General features: G+C 45.4%; 1 pseudogene; it reads right to left on the bottom strand.

Moving 5' to 3' along the window:
• Positions 1-10,233: 10,233 nt before the first annotated feature.
• LOC136128907 (transmembrane protein 59-like) lies at positions 10,234-11,206 on the bottom strand (annotated as a pseudogene).
• Between the last annotated feature and the right edge of the window lie 4,366 nt (positions 11,207-15,572).

Here is a 15,572-nt window from a genome sequence, read left to right as displayed (position 1 = left end):
GGAGGGCTGCCTCTTGAGTGAGCTTGTGTGCTAAACCAGCCCACAGGGGTGCTCAGAACAGGGAGAGAAAGGAATTATCAAGGACTTCTGGAGGGTTCTGTGAGCAAGAGCTTCCCTCCTTACCTGGAGGGAGACTCATTCATCCAACTGCCAACTAAGATTTCCTGAGTGCCAGCTGGACACTGTGCTGGGGACACACCCATGACAGCCTGCAGGACCTCCCGGTCCAGGGGACCCGAGTGGAATGGGTACGCAGAGCAAGAGAGGGCAGAGCTAGGCACTCGGCATGGTCATACACACCATCGTTGTTCCTGTCCCCCTGATGCCGCCGTTTGGGGGTTGGGAAGCACCGTTAAGGGAACTGAGTTTTGTGTTTTGATGAAGTTTAATTAAAACTCTTAATACCTCTGCTTGGATGCAAACTCTCTTTTGTGAGTAGGAATAAATGTGAAACTCAGGGTTGGGAGATACAGCTGGGTCTTTTAGTGTGTGGCCTGTCTGCTGCTTCCTTGGTTTTCTCCGTGATCCTGCACCTTTACTGGAATTCTTGTCCCTGTTAGCCCACGGTTGAAGGTGGGACACATAAATCAGACACCAGGCGAGTTTCCTGGAAAAGGACCAGGTTGGGTCTCAATCTGGGGCCCTTCTTCCGGCTAAATGCTTCTGTGGAACCAGGTGGTGTGCAGTGTAGGGAGCCCGGAGCCTCTGGGTGAAGAAAGCGTGCGTGTGAGCCCACGTTTCCAGCTTACGTGTTCTTCTCAGGGCTCCCACCTGGTGAGAACACGGCTGTGGGGAAAGAGGTAGGCCTCCAGGCTGGCTGATGATTCAGACCTCTTCCTTACCGATCATCCAGTAATTACATAGCCAGAAGCAGGAGTCCACTCTGTCTGAGTGGACTGTTTATTTCCAGGTGCAGGCACTAGCTTCTTGGGCCCATGTAGGGTCTGTTGACGTTTTATTTTGCAAAGACCGGCAGCGTTAACTGGCGCCGCGTTTCTCATTCCCCCCACACTGCTGTAGAGCCCCTTAGAGAACTGTCCTCTAGGCGGCTGCCTGGCCGGCCCACACGTTGCCCAGACTTGGAGTCAGGATTCTAGAATCAGATACACGTGGACTTGAATCCTGGGTCCGCCACTTACCAGCTGGGCGACAGTGGGGAAGTGCCTTAACCTCTCTGAACCTCAGCCTCCTTGTTTGTAAAATGGGCCAAGGATTCAATGAGAAACCATATAAAAAGGGCCTGTAACAGTGGCTGTCCCGTAGCTCTTTAACACTTAACGGAGTTGTCACTTTGCCCAGGAATCAGGCCTGTTCTGGCTTCGGGGTCCCTCCTTTGTACCCCGAGCACCCTTGTCCCTCTAGCACTTGTTCATCCTTCCCTTAGGCTGTAAGTTCCTTGAGGGCAGGTACTGTGTTTAGTTGTCTTCATGGTGCCAGTGCGTGGAACATTTATTTAATCCACACATCAGCCCATGAGGTAGGTACTGCTGTTATTACTCCCATTTCATAGACAAGGAAACTGAGGCATGGAGTGGATGAGTAACATGCCCAATGGCACACAGCTAGCAACTGGCAGAGCCAGGATTTGAGCCCACTATGCAAGCTATCTCTTAAGAGTTGTTTGTTGAGAGTTGAATGGCTGAGTAACATTATGAGGAAGAGATGGGATGATGACTGTCAAGTAAACGCTACGGCCTTGCCCCAGGTGTGGGGAGCCGTTGCTTCAGCAACATCACCATAGTAACGAGTCCATCCTACCTACTGGGAGCTCCATCCTAGAACCGCTCGGGAGGGCACAGTTTGTCCCCAACATCCTCCCCAGGACTTCTCACTGTCTCCATCCCCACACCCTGACATGGTGGAGAAATGTGGGTCCCTCACTCTGCCAGGCCTTCTTGCTCTAGAATTCACTGCAGATGTGCCCCTGGAAGCCCATGAGAGGAGGTGGAGGCCCCCAGCTGTCCTTTAATCTCAGAATACGGGAGGTTGGGTGTAGGATTTATTCCCTGAGTCAGTTCCAGCAGAAGAGTTGAAGCGAGGGGTCCCTTCAGCCTCAGGAGAAAGGGGTGCTGCCCCTCAGATCTCTTGCCGAGGACCAGAGTTGGCAGTAGCTCTTTGGGGGGAGGGGGCAGTGGAGGGGGAGGCCTGAGGAAGAGGATGATGTCATGCCAGTCACTCTGCAGTTCAGGCCTGTAGATGTTCCAGCCATGCAAAGCTGTAACTGAGCCCCCAGTAAAGACTCCCAGCGCAAAGTACACTCTAAAAAGTGTGTGTGTGTGTAAAGAGAAAAATAATCTTGATTCCAGAGCTACTAATAATTTCTGCTTCTCACTCGTTCTTGGGTGTGATCTGAGTTATTTTCCTGGTCGTATGTCTGATGATGCCCTTCCTGTCTCTAAGGCTCCACACCTCGGCTGGCCCGGGTTCTCTCTCCTCTCTGGCTCTCCCTTGACCCTTCTCTGCAAACAAGCTGCTCCATGTTGCTTTTCTTTCTAGACAGGCCTTCCCTTCTCCTCACATGTCTGTCTCACTCACCTGAAAATGCCCTCTGCTTGAGAAGGAGAACTTAGATGTGTCTTGGTAAGGAAGGTTTAAATCAGTTGAGTGAACAGTAGAACTTATGGGGTGATGGAAACAGTCCATCTCTGCACTGTCCAATACAGTCCCCACTAGTCACGTGAGGCTCTTGAGTACTTGAAGTGTAGCTAATGCAACTGAGTAGATTTTTGCTTCTATTTCATTATAATTAAACTTAAAGAGCCACATGTGGCTAGTGGCTGCCATTTTAGTGCAGATCTAGGGAATAAAGCAGCTGGAAGAATCAAATCAGGTTCAGTGATGCTGTGTGATGATTTGGGGTTATTTATCCTTAATCTGGGTACTTGGTTCTAAGAGTCAGGTTTTGTCAGGTTGCACGCTTAGGTCCTCAAAATGCCTCTTGCTCTTGCCTGCCTACCCAGGTGAGGTAGAAACTTAATATTGTGTGCGGTAATAGAGCCTGTGGTTAATTTTTCACCCTCCCCCACCCTTCTCCACTCCAGCCCAGGCCACCCGGTGACTGGATCCACATGGGTTGAGGTGCAGGGAATCATATACTCAGGGTACCAAGTCTTCCAGTCCAGCATCTGCTACTTCCTGGCTGGGGCGCATATTTCACCTCCAGGGATGGATCGAGAGTTCACAGGGCTTGAAGCTTAAGTAATTTGGGGACCCTCCTTAAGAGAAAGAATATAAAATTACAAATACAAAATTAGATATGATAGTGAAAATTTCCTTAAAGTGAGAAAAGAAATCACATCCAACATAAGTTTTAAAAGCCTGATATGTATCTTTACAAAATCCAGAAAAAGAGTATTTTTATTAGTTATTTGTCTATCAAACCTCTATAATACTTTTTTTTTTTCTTAACATCTTTTGGCTGGAAACTCTTTGATCGCCTCTTCATGTGATAATGAGTTCATAATTTTTCTAAAGGGATGCTGAAAAGATCATTTAATTTTCTTCTAGCATGGTTGATAAAATTGTTTTTTATTACTGACAGTCACAAAACGTGACTTCATACACAGACATCCACTTTTTGTTGTACGGCTACGGGTTTGGGTCCTACAGTGCATAAAATTTGATAAAATTTGTTTTGCATGGTTCCCATGAAAAAGGGGGAAAGTGTTTGGCATGGTTCTAGCTGTGTTTGCTGTGTTATCAAATATATTTCTGACAGGAGAAAACTTCCCTTTTGGAGTAAGCATCATTGAGTGAGAATTAATTTCTCCTCCTACAATTCCACCTGTCTGATGACTGGAAGAAATGTCCACCGACTAGCTTCTGGCTCTGTATATTTCAATTTTCATTTTCCCTCCACTTTGCACGTATCTCAGGTACCAGATGGTGCACCTTTGAGTCTCCACGACAGTGAGTGGGCCCAGTAGGCGGTAGGCGGATTCCTGGAAGCCATGGGGACAGCTACAGAGGCAGCTAGCAATAACCTGCCCCTGCATTAAAGTGTCTGTGAACCACAGTGCTCAATCCCACTACACCCAAACTAAATTTATCCCCAAATCCAGCTCCCCTCAGCTGGATCGCCCAATGCCTGAAGCTGCCTTAACACCACTTGACATGAAGGGAAATGCAACAGGAGGAGGAGACATCAGAGTGGAAAGAGTGCTCCTAACGAATTGCAGCTAAAATACCTTAATTTTGTAAATTTCGAAAACTAGTTATACAATTCTGCAAACACATTGCTAGGTCCTTGAAAGAGGCCCATGCAAGAGACGCCCGAAGCTTTCTTCATTTGCCTCCCAGTAAATCTGCAACTGTTCATCGCGCTGAGTAGCAGAGTTTTCACCTTTAAAATGGGAAGAATGAGACCCATCTCATAGAATCATCATGAGCCTTAAAAAGTTGTATTTGAGGGCTTCCCTGGTGGCGCAGTGGTTGAGGGTCTGTCTGCCGATGCAGGGGACACGGGTTCGTGCCCCGGTCCGGGAAGATCCCACATGCCGCGGAGCGGCTGGGCCCGTGAGCCGTGGCCGCTGAGCCTGCGTGTCCGGAGCCTGTGCTCCGCAACGGGAGAGGCCACAACAGTGAGAGGCCCGCGTACTGCAAAAAAAAAAAAAAAAAAAAAAAAAAAAAATTGTATTTGAAAACCATTAACATTGTGCCTGGGGAAGAGATGCTCAGTGTGGAAGAATGAATGAGTGAATAAATGGATGAATGAATGGATGAGTGAATTAATTAAAACGGAAAAGACAGAAGTAATGTTTGCTAGCCATCTGCTTCAAGTCCAGTGGCCTTCTTTGAATTCACAGTATCCCCCAGATTGCTGAGCAGTTCTAGGGGAGCCCTCACTCCAACCAGAAATGGGGGTAGAGAGCCAGAAGCTGAAACCAAGCTCACGTGAGTGGGAACACTCAGGTATTTTTTTTTTTTTTTTTTTTTTTTTTTTTTTGCGGTACGCGGGCCTCTCACTGTTGTGGTCTCTCTCGTTGCGGAGCACAGGCTCCGGACGCGCAGGCCCAGCGGCCATGGCTCACGGGCCCAGCCGCTCCGCGCCATGTGGGATCTTCCCGGCCCGGGGCACGAACCCGTGTCCCCTTCATCGACAGGTGGACTCTCAACCACTGCGCCACCAGGGAAGCCCTCAAGGTATTTTTTGAGTGGGCAGAATTTGGTAATTTTTCTTCAGCCAAGTCTTGCTGCTCATGACTGTCCCGTGCACTGTGATTCAGGGGCACTGTGCCTGAATTATCACGTTAAGGCTGGAGAAGATTCTTAAGCAGCATGAGACTGGACTATGGTTCTCAGCTGGTTCAGAGCCTCCTCTGTACAAGGGCTGTTCAGCCAAGAGTGTGGGGACCTAATGCCTTTGGAATTCAATAGCTGTGACCAGGACGCTCCTCAACAAAGTTCCACAGCCAGACAGATACCCTTGGATCTGAAAATTGGTTGCTGGGTCAAGAGCTGTGGTGATAATATTGAGAGACCCTGGAAATTTGAAAGGCATGTCCTGAGGCCCTGATCCCCACCTGGACCTGCCCTAGGTGGCTGCTGCCCTCTGTCAAGCCTGGCAGACATCTGCGGGACCCTGGGTGTGATGAGGAGACACCATGAGACTCCAGCAGAGGCTAGGTTTGTCTTGACTCTGGTTCCTCTTTTACAGGTGAGGAGACTGGTCTGGATGACCTCTAAAATTTCTTCCACTGCTAACCGTTTGGGATTAAAAAAGTTTGAGTGTGTTGGAATTGACCCACCTCCAGGTGGTAGCCTTCTGAGGTTGGGGAGATAGGTAGTGTCAGCAGAAACACAAATTTTCAATGCCTTGGCGTCCTGATTCCAATTCCCCATCCTCCTGCATCAGCACGGCTTGCCTGTCATCCTGTGGTGGTCAGCAGCAGCCGTGGAGAATTGTACATCGATGGCCTGCAGTGACGCCCGTGTATCCTTCTAAGTGGCAAAGTTGCATGTGTTTGTGGTCAGCTGAGCAAGAGAAGCAGGCCTCTAAATGGTCTGGTGTAATGCTTTTCACAGGAGAACCGTATCTGTGTCTATATACGTCGAAAAATACCGGAAGGAATTAATCCAAAATGTTAACAGTGCTTCTCTCTACATGGTAAAACAATAGGTCACTTAATTTTTTAAAAAATTTAAAATTAAAATAACCTAGATGGGAAAAGAACTTGAAAAACAATAGATACCTGTATATGTATAACTGAATCACTTTGCTGTACACCTGAAACGAACACAATACTGCTAATCACCTATACTCCAATGTAAAATAAGAATTAAAAAAATTTTTTTAATTAAAAAAAAATCCTCCAATTTTTTATCTTAAGTATGTACTATTGCAATTTTGGAGTTGGGGGATGAATGGAAGGTGTTCATGGGGGAGTTTGGGAGCCCCTGCCACCCTGGGACCCTGGGGACAGTCTCTCTCCCACCTTAGCTGGCATAGGGATCTTGCAGGGAACTTGTTAAAACTGCAGGTTCCTGGGTCCCTCTTCCAGAGATTATGACTCTGTGGGTCTGGGTTGGGGCCTGGAATCTGCCACTTACACAAACATCCCAGAGACCACCCTTTGTGGAACATTGGTCTGGGGACTCTTGCTTTATTTGGAGCTGGGTTAACGGAAGTGTCGGGAGAGATATAGCTAGAAGCAGGCAGGTGAGCTGAACGTCAGCAGATCAAGCTGAGACTCCAATAAAATTATGTCTCCAGATGGAGGTGGCTCTGGGACAGAGGTCAGGACAGGCCTGCCAAGCTCTCAGAGGAGCAGGCTGTGCCAGCAGTATCTTGCTGTCAAATTCTCTGCCCCATCAGACCTCCTCTGAGGCTGGGAGGGCAGGCCGCATCCTGTGGGGCAAGAGGTTCTCTTTCAATCCTGGCCAAAACGAAAAGTCCTGGTTCTGCTACTTTCCAGTTGTGTGATTGTAGGTGCGTTACAGTTCTCAGCTGAGTTTTGTGTAATGTAAATGATACTACCAACCTCATAGGCATTTCATGGGAGAAGGAAGTGGTCCATAGCAGGAGGTCATGAACGTTGGTTGTCTATCCTTTCTTATTCTTTGGCTGCTTGGGAGAAGGGAGCATGAGAGACCTCTTAGCCAAGGGGAAGGACACAGCCCTGCCTACAGCGCTGCAGTCAGATTGTCTGCCTAGGTCATTTTCACAACAGCTCCTTCTCTGCAGGGCACAATATTCCTGGAGGATTTTTACTGGCAGGATGACTAAGTAGCTGGCCCAGCCTGACCCAGCAACTCCCTTCTGGCCCCATCCTAGCCAGTCTGTCTCTGAGAGTCCTCAGAGCTCCTAGGTAGTCTGAACACTGTCCGCACCATTGTCTGTGTGGCTAGGGGACCCCTTGGATGGTCTCCCTCAGACCATCTCCGTTAGGACTTTGCTTTAAACTCCATGTCCTCTAAGCAGCCAGCTGGCTCTCTTCTCCTAGACAGTCCTTTATTTTAATCTGAAACTTCCAGCAAGCCAGTTCAGCTCTGCTCCTTTTTGGTATTTTTTAAAAATTTGCCTTTATTTATTTAACCCTGCTTACAACACAACAGACCAGAGCTGCAATATAGTGAATCTTATCCAACGACAAGCATTTAGCAAGACACTTTCCAAATAGAAAGTTATGTTCTCTGATTCCTGCCCCTATTTCAGTCATTCAGCAGCTATTTCTTGAGGACGCACTGTAGCAACAAGAATTATCACGTATTGGGTGCTCTTTATGTGCCCAGGGTGGATAGTCTTTGACTTCCTGGGGATACAGGCAGGCAGGTGGTTATTTACAGCATGGTGAGTGGTGCGAGAGGGAAGGAACGGGCTGCCTTGGAGCAAGAAAAGATGGACACTCTTTCCCACCTTCCACCCGCACTCCTCCTGAGCCTCGCTATTGTGTAATACAGCTAATTGCATAATGATATCTTTTCCAAGTGAAATCTGCTTCTCCTGCAACGCCTAGTTTAGCCATCCTCTTCCATGCCTACCTAAAGCACAGAAGACCCGTGAGGCCCCCGTCCAGAGCTGTGGCTTTGAAACCCCCAGACCACGCAGGGCCTGGGATTGGCCTGGCTGCATGGCGGTATCTGCATAGGTGTAGACTGCCATCTTCCTTTTCAACTTAAGCAGAAAAACAGAAGTGCCAGGGAATCATGCAGACAGTCCTGTGGTTCCTTTTCCCCCTGTAAGGCAGCAGGCAGCCGTTTATCGGAGAGAAACAGGTTTGCCCAGTGGAACGTTTATTTGGTTTCTTTGATCCTGGGAACACACCTGCCACTTTGCCACTTCCTGCGAATCAAGCAGTTTCTTAGAAAAGGGACACATTCCTTAAAATATATTATGTGGTTTGGGGGTGAGATATGGTTTCTTGGATTTTTATGATTTAATGTGTCTGCAAAAACATTAAAGCCACAGATGAAAATACATTGACTGCCCCTTACGAGAAACTGGTCTTTCCTTAGACTTAGGGGGCTGGTCATTTTCGTTTTTATGCTGGGTTTTGTTGTTTTTAAGTTTTCATTTGCTCCTCTTCCTGTTTCTCAGCACTCCTCATGCTGTAGACACACCATGTGTGGGCAGTCATTGATACAGTACACTGCAGTTATCAACCAAAATAATTGGGACTGAACTTTTATAAGAAAAAGGCAAATAGTGAAATTAATTTTCTTAGATCTTATTTGTTAACGTGCCACTTTCAGAGCATGCCTTGGGGATGCTCTGAAAGTGGTATATTAAGAAAATAAGATATAAGTTATAAAAAAAGATATAATATACATTATAAAAAATAAGATGTAATATAAATTATAAAAATATATAATATAAATATATGAAAAAATGTTTAAAATATATATTACATCTGCTAGTATACAGATCTTTCTTGACTCACAATGGGCTTTCATCCTGATAAGCCCATCATTGTAAGCTGAAAATATATTTAATACACCTAACCTACTGAACATCATAGCTTAGCCTAGCCCACCTTAAATGTGCTCAGAACCCTCACAGTAGTCTACAGTTGGGCAAAATCGTCTAATATATAGTCTACTTTATACTAACGTGTTGAATATCTCATGTAATTGATTGAATACTGTACCGAAAGTGAAAAATAGAATGGTTGTCTGGGTACAGAATGGTTGTCAGCGTATCGCTTTTTTACCCTTGTGATCGCCTGGCTGAGTGGGAGCTGTGGCTGCTGCCACTACCCAGCATCAGGAGAGGAAAGGACAGCATATCGCTAGCTCCGGGAAAAGATCAAAATTCAAAATTTGACGTATGGTTCCTACCGGATGCATGTTGCTTTTGCACCATTGTAAAGTCAAACAATCCTAAGTCGAACCATTGTAAGTCAGGGACCATGTGTATATATTTAATTTTATTATTATTTTTTTGTGTGAGAATCATTTTCGCTTTAATTTGCTTCCTGATCATCACATAGCAATAAATAGACACAGAACATTTTCTAATTATTTTCTGGGTTGGGTAGGGGTGAAAGGGAAGATCTGGAAAATCAGGAGCTTATTAACTCAAATTTCAGCACATAATAATTCAAATAAAATTTTAATGATTTCAGTTCAATACAACTGAAAATGCAGTGTGTTAAAGGACATTTTCTACTAAATTTCAAATTACAGGTTATGGGTCATTTCTAAGCAAGAGTATCATATCCTACTGAGTATTCAACTTATTAATTAAGGGGATTGACATGGTAGGAGGTGGGGAAGAACAATGATCAGCTCATAGAATTTGGCTAAGAAAAGAAACAAACAAAAACAATGCAAATAGTAATTAAAATAGCTACAAGGCTTCCCTGGTGGCGCACTAGTTGAGAGTCCGTCTGCCGATGCAGGGGACGCGGGTTCGTGCCCCGGTCCAGGAAGATCCCACATGCCGCGGAGCGGCTGGGCCCGTGAGCCGTGGCCGCTGAGCTTGCACGTCCGGAGCCTGTGCGCCGCAACGGGAGAGGCCACAGCAATGAGGGGCCCGTGTACCGAAAAAAAAAAAAAAAAAGCTACAGATATTAGTAAAATAAAAATCCAATCCCAAATATCCATCTCTTCCATTACTAGAAAAAAATTACAGGTAAAGTTACAGCAAATACAGTCTTCACAGATTTGGGTAACTTTATTTGCATTTAATAGTGATTTTTAAGCCCTATAGCCAATGAAATTTTAAAAAGCACTATGAGGAATGGACATTTAGATGTGTATATACTTTTCTTTAAAAAAAAAAAAAAACAAAGCTTAAATTTCTGAATGAGCAAGATTCACTTTTGCAGGTAGAGGCCCTGCTTCTTCTTGATCTTCACCTTTAGATCTAACAACCACAAGAGAAGAAGCTGGATATCTGTTTAGCTTTCGTTCACTCACAAATTCCAAGTCACCATAGATACTCAGCTTCACAGAGGGAACATACTACCCCGCAGCAGTAGCAACAGTTACACAACAGATCCAGAGCAATACCGTCATGGAGAGGACAAGAGTCATCGTTAAAATCCACCCGGAGTTAGGAGAGACATCTTAAAAAGCCATCACTCTCTTCATCTTCAAGATAGTTGCTGTGTGCTTGTGAACTTCTCATTTGCAGATAGGACATTTGGCTTAGCGACGGCTCTTTCAAATTCGTAGGTTCCTGCTCCAACTGTGGTGCATACTGCATTTCTGGCTTAGACTGGAATGTAACTATTTTTCCGTCAGCAGCTTGAAGATAAAAAGTCCACGAAGAGGTTAAGAAGCTCTGTGAACGGTCCATCATATCACTCCAGAATGACCTTACCAGAGTTAGAGGGAACACTAGATGCATTTTTGGCATCAGGGACGTGAGTTGTTCTTGTCTCAGTTCAGCAAATGGCGGCTGATTCTGGCACCCAGGGTGGCAAACATATTGCTCATGAGATCGGGAATATGCTTCTGTACACGCAGATTCACATTCCAGTTTGGTCCGATTTAAATCAATTCCATCATCTACAAATTGACAAATTGAAAACAGCCTGCAACCTCTCTGACATGTGTACAACTCCTCTTCCTTGGAGTAGGTGTGGGAGGGGTAGGTCAAATGGCAGGCCCGGTGACAAGACGCCGTATCACCCAAGACCGAGTCAAACGCTTCAGCCGAAGTGGTCCCTGAGCCTCCAGTCAGGGCCATGGTCAGCAGCAGCAGCGGCGGCGACAGCTCCAGTTGGGCCCTGACCCAGAGGCTCCCGTTCGGGACCGCCATTTTGTTTGTCTCTGTCACAGCAGGTCAGCTTGGTGCTCTATATATTTTATTTATATATATATATACACACATATACACACACACATACATATATATATACTGGGCTGTGTCTAATTCTTGTGCCTATATCTGAACTACTCTACAATCAGACCTAATTGTTATGGCAAATAGCTAAGAGGTTGCCCTGAACGTATCTATTAATAAAGTACAAGTAGATCTATATTTAGTGTCCTACACTTACTGAGACAGGAAAGAGGACCATGAACATTGTGGAACATTTTTCAAATGAGTATTTAGAACTGATTGCACATATATTTACCAGGAAATGTGAGTAATCAGCATACCCTGTTTCCAGAACTTTCTATACTAAGGTTTCCTTACAGGAAGAGACAGTCGAGCATTAGCTAAGAACGTGAAATTGGAGAGTCAGATTGGCCCCGGTTCATATCGTGACCACAGTCATGACACCTTGACCCAGATACTTGGCCCCTCTCATCGAAATCCTCGTCTTTAAAATAGGTGTTGTGCTGGTACCTGCCTCTCACGGTTCCTGTGAAGATTAAGAGTGCAGGAAGAGTCCTCAGCACAGTCCCTGACCCATATGAGATGTGCCACCAATGCTTGCTCTCGTGATCATGGCTGCCGCCATCTTCTCCGTCATCATCATTGTCATTGCCATCTTAATGATTGCCCTCTACCTGTCAGGGCCTTTGCTGCAGCCAGCTCCTTTCTCCAAAGGGACTTGGGTATGAGGGACTTGCATTGTGTGATGTTGTGATTCAGTGTTTCTAGGAAGGTAGGCTAGGATTAACAAGCAAGTTTCTGAGTCTTATATAGAACGTCTAGAAATAGTTAATTGACCTTTTATGTCTTAGATCGCTTATCAGTAAACTTAGATAAATGCTGCCGTGTTAGCACTTGAGAGTGTGACATCTTCTGCTGTCACAAGCTTCCAATGCCTAATGGTATTGATACCTGATCCGAGATTAGGGAGATTTTGGCTCCTCGGCTTTCCTGTTCGCTTTCGGATCTGAAAGCAGCACCTTGAGAACAAGGAGGCCACGCAGAGGTCAGACTCCTGTCATGCTTCCCTTTTCAGATGACTGCCTCATGCCTGGAGACCTTGAAAATTGATCTTGAAATCCAGGGCTGGGTCTGTTCAGTGGTTTTTTTAAAGAATTAAAATAGAATCTTTCAAGGGCAGAAGTCTCCTCTCTTCTTCCTTCTCCTCATCCAGGCAAACCCTGCTCTTCCTGAAGGTGACACGTAAATTTATACCAAGGTAGCTTATCTACAGGGCTTGCGGGGTGTTCATAGAGTTAATGCTGCATTTAAGGGGGCACGGAAGTACCTCTGTTGTCATGCCAACAGCGTTCCCTTCCTGGTGAGCAGCACCGCTGAGCTGGATGACAAAGGTTCAAATCCCTGCTCTGCCCATTATTAATTGGATGACTCTAGGCAGGTTAATTTCATGCAACTTCTTTGGGTCTCACTTTCATTACCTGTAAAATGGGGGTAAGAAATAAGACTGCCTTATAGGACTGTGGTGAGATTTAGTGGTTAGTATAGGTAAAGCACTTGGAACTCTACCAGGCACATAATCAGGGCTATGTGAGAGTTTGCTATTGTAGTTAATTTTACCTTTTACCTTTACCAAGTAACTACTTGGGCTGTGACCTTCCCTAATTTTTCTAAAAGCTGAGTAAAAGGCCCAGATGTTCTTCAAATACAAGTCAGAAAAGGAAATAAAAGTAGAGGTTTCACATGGAGGTGAAGGATTTTACATTCTTGGTCGGAAGGATGTAAAACCTGTTAGATGTACTTTTCCAAGTGGGGGAAACCAGAGTTGTTGGACAGGGAGCAGTGGGCTGGGGAGACCGAGAGGGGGCTGTTTGCTGGAGTCCTGGGAACCAAGGGAGGTTTGCCTGAGAGGCTGTCATCTGGAGACCAGAGTGTTCCTGCTTAATTTAAGGCATGCTGTGAAGGGCTCCAGAATATGTTAAAATGGAATTAGCTGTAATATACCTAATTTGAGAAACCCGTGGTATTTTCAGGAAGAGAGGAAGAGAAGTTTGTAGGAAGCAAGCAGCCCCAAGGTTACAGACACGATGGAGGCTTGGGGACTGTGTTTTGTGTGATCCACGGGGAGAAACAAGCCTTGCAGGGCTCAAGGATCTTACTTGAGACCTGCCCTGTCGATGGGAAGGGATGCCTAGGCCTCCTGTGGTGAATGCTGCACCTGTCTAGTTAGGAGAGGCAGCTCTTCATGGAGGGGTAACTGGTGAAGGGGAGGAATCCCCTAGAAAACTTCAGGCACATGGAACAGAGCATGCAAGCAAACTGCAATCCCACATTGATCCCAGAGTGCTTTTTCTCCCACTGGGCTGCCCATCCCATGAGGACTTGAGAACACACAGAGGCTGGGCCTTTTTCATCTCTGGCTTTCCAGGAATGGCTCAAGAAATAGTTAGGGGTCTGCGTTATGGATGAATTACAAATTTGGGATGACCTAGGAAGTAAAACTTTGAAATGGGACTGGCGCTGATACAGGAAGGACTGGACTGGACCTTGGAAGCTCACATCACTTGTGTTCTCTCACAATCTGCCCCCTTGTTACTTGAAGCAGGGTGAATATGAGGTGTTCCCACTGTCACCTGGCCTTGTTGATGGAATAAAAAAGGTAGGACAGGAACGAAGGAAGGGAGGAAGGGAGGAGGGGAGGAAGGAAGGAAGGAAGGAAGGAAGGAAGGAAGGAAGGAAGGAAGGGAGGGGGTCTTTTGTGCATACATTCAGCTTAGACCAGTTCTGCATTCACGTCTGCTTGTTGAATTTGGATCCTGTGATGTGTGTGCGTGTTATGGGTGTGTGTGTGTGATGGGTGTGTGTGTGTGTGTTTATTGTGTGTGTGTTGTTTTCCTTTCCCACCCTCTCCCCATCAATCAATTTCAATCTTATCACTTGCAAAGGTGGTTGTAAACTAAAACAAACAAACAAACAAAGTGACCAAATATCACAGTTCAGATTCATGCTAATAGAGTGATTATTCAGAGATAATCTCACCCCTTTTTCTTCTGAAATGGTGTCTTTCAGAGCCTTAGCTGTTTGGTTCCATTGAAACACAGCAGGACCTTGATACACTTTTGGAGAGAATGAAGATGCACCCCTGCAGAATAGAATGTCCTTAAAATTGGTAGCCGGGGCCCTGGTTTTCATGTGTTGTAGGGTAAAGTTTCGCAAATTGCTTACTCCGTCGGGGGTAGAGACCTAAATCCTCCACAGTGCTAACTAATTGGTGATGCTTAATTCATATTTGTGGATTGCTAGATGTGCGTTTAATTAAAAGACACACCTAGTTGCATGATTCCACAGAAACTTGCCAGGGTTCCCTGGTGTATTTTACAAATGATATTAGGCTTTGTGGGAGTTGTAGAATTATAGATGTATGTATATTTCTTTTAATCTCAAAAGCAAGAATAATATTTCTGAATCCGGTTTCACTTCCTGTCCTTAGTTTATGCTTTCATCTTTTCTCTATGCTATTTATTTATAAGTATACTCCAGGATTTGTTTAGAATTCAGATCATTTTGTTGACTCTGTAGTCAGAAAATTCATTGATTTGGTTCCCAATTTCTACATAACGAACAACATTAAAAAGATACAAAGACTCTCTTCTCTTTTCTCATCTTTTATCTTAGCCTTATTAATATCTATGTAACAATATTATTTAATATGGGTCCCCTTTAACATGAGCTGTTGGCTATATAACCCATATACGTTTGTGTATTTGGGAGGTGGGTGTGTGATATTGTTGAGGGTGGGGAAAATGGTTCTGAGCCTCAGAAACTTGAAATATACCTGGGATAAAGCATGGAATTCAGTAGAATTGACTCTGCAAATCAAATGCTAGAATTCATTCACAGATATGGTTTTTGCATCTTCAAATGGCCTTGGGTTGAAAGGAAATAGAATTCAGTTAAAATTGCTTGAGTCAGGGTGTGAATGGCTATGAGGAAATATGGTGTCTTTGTCCAAGGCCAAATTCAGAAATATCACAGCTTCAAAAGCCTGTCCTGCTTCAGGAGCAGCCTGCGGGTGACTTGCTCTGTCGGCCACATGAACACCACCAGGAAGGAATTCCCTCTGTACAGATTGTGAGGGGTCGGTTCCCCCTGAGGCGTTAACCCCACTCTCTTCTAGGCAGGGGCTTGGGTGTTTAGCATATCTTGAAGAAGAGAGAATTCTGCCCGGAGACCTACAGTAAGGCGTTCTCCTGGGCGAATTATAGTATTATTAACCAAAAAATAAGAAAGAAAAGGAGTGTTTTAGGAGCCTGCGGTATGTGCACATGACTCGTTAGGACCACAG

The sequence above is a fragment of the Phocoena phocoena genome, chromosome 1 (genome assembly GCF_963924675.1).
Source record: "Phocoena phocoena chromosome 1, mPhoPho1.1, whole genome shotgun sequence".
NCBI classification, from domain to species: domain Eukaryota; kingdom Metazoa; phylum Chordata; class Mammalia; order Artiodactyla; family Phocoenidae; genus Phocoena; species Phocoena phocoena.
This window is presented reverse-complemented; position numbering and strand designations above follow the sequence as displayed.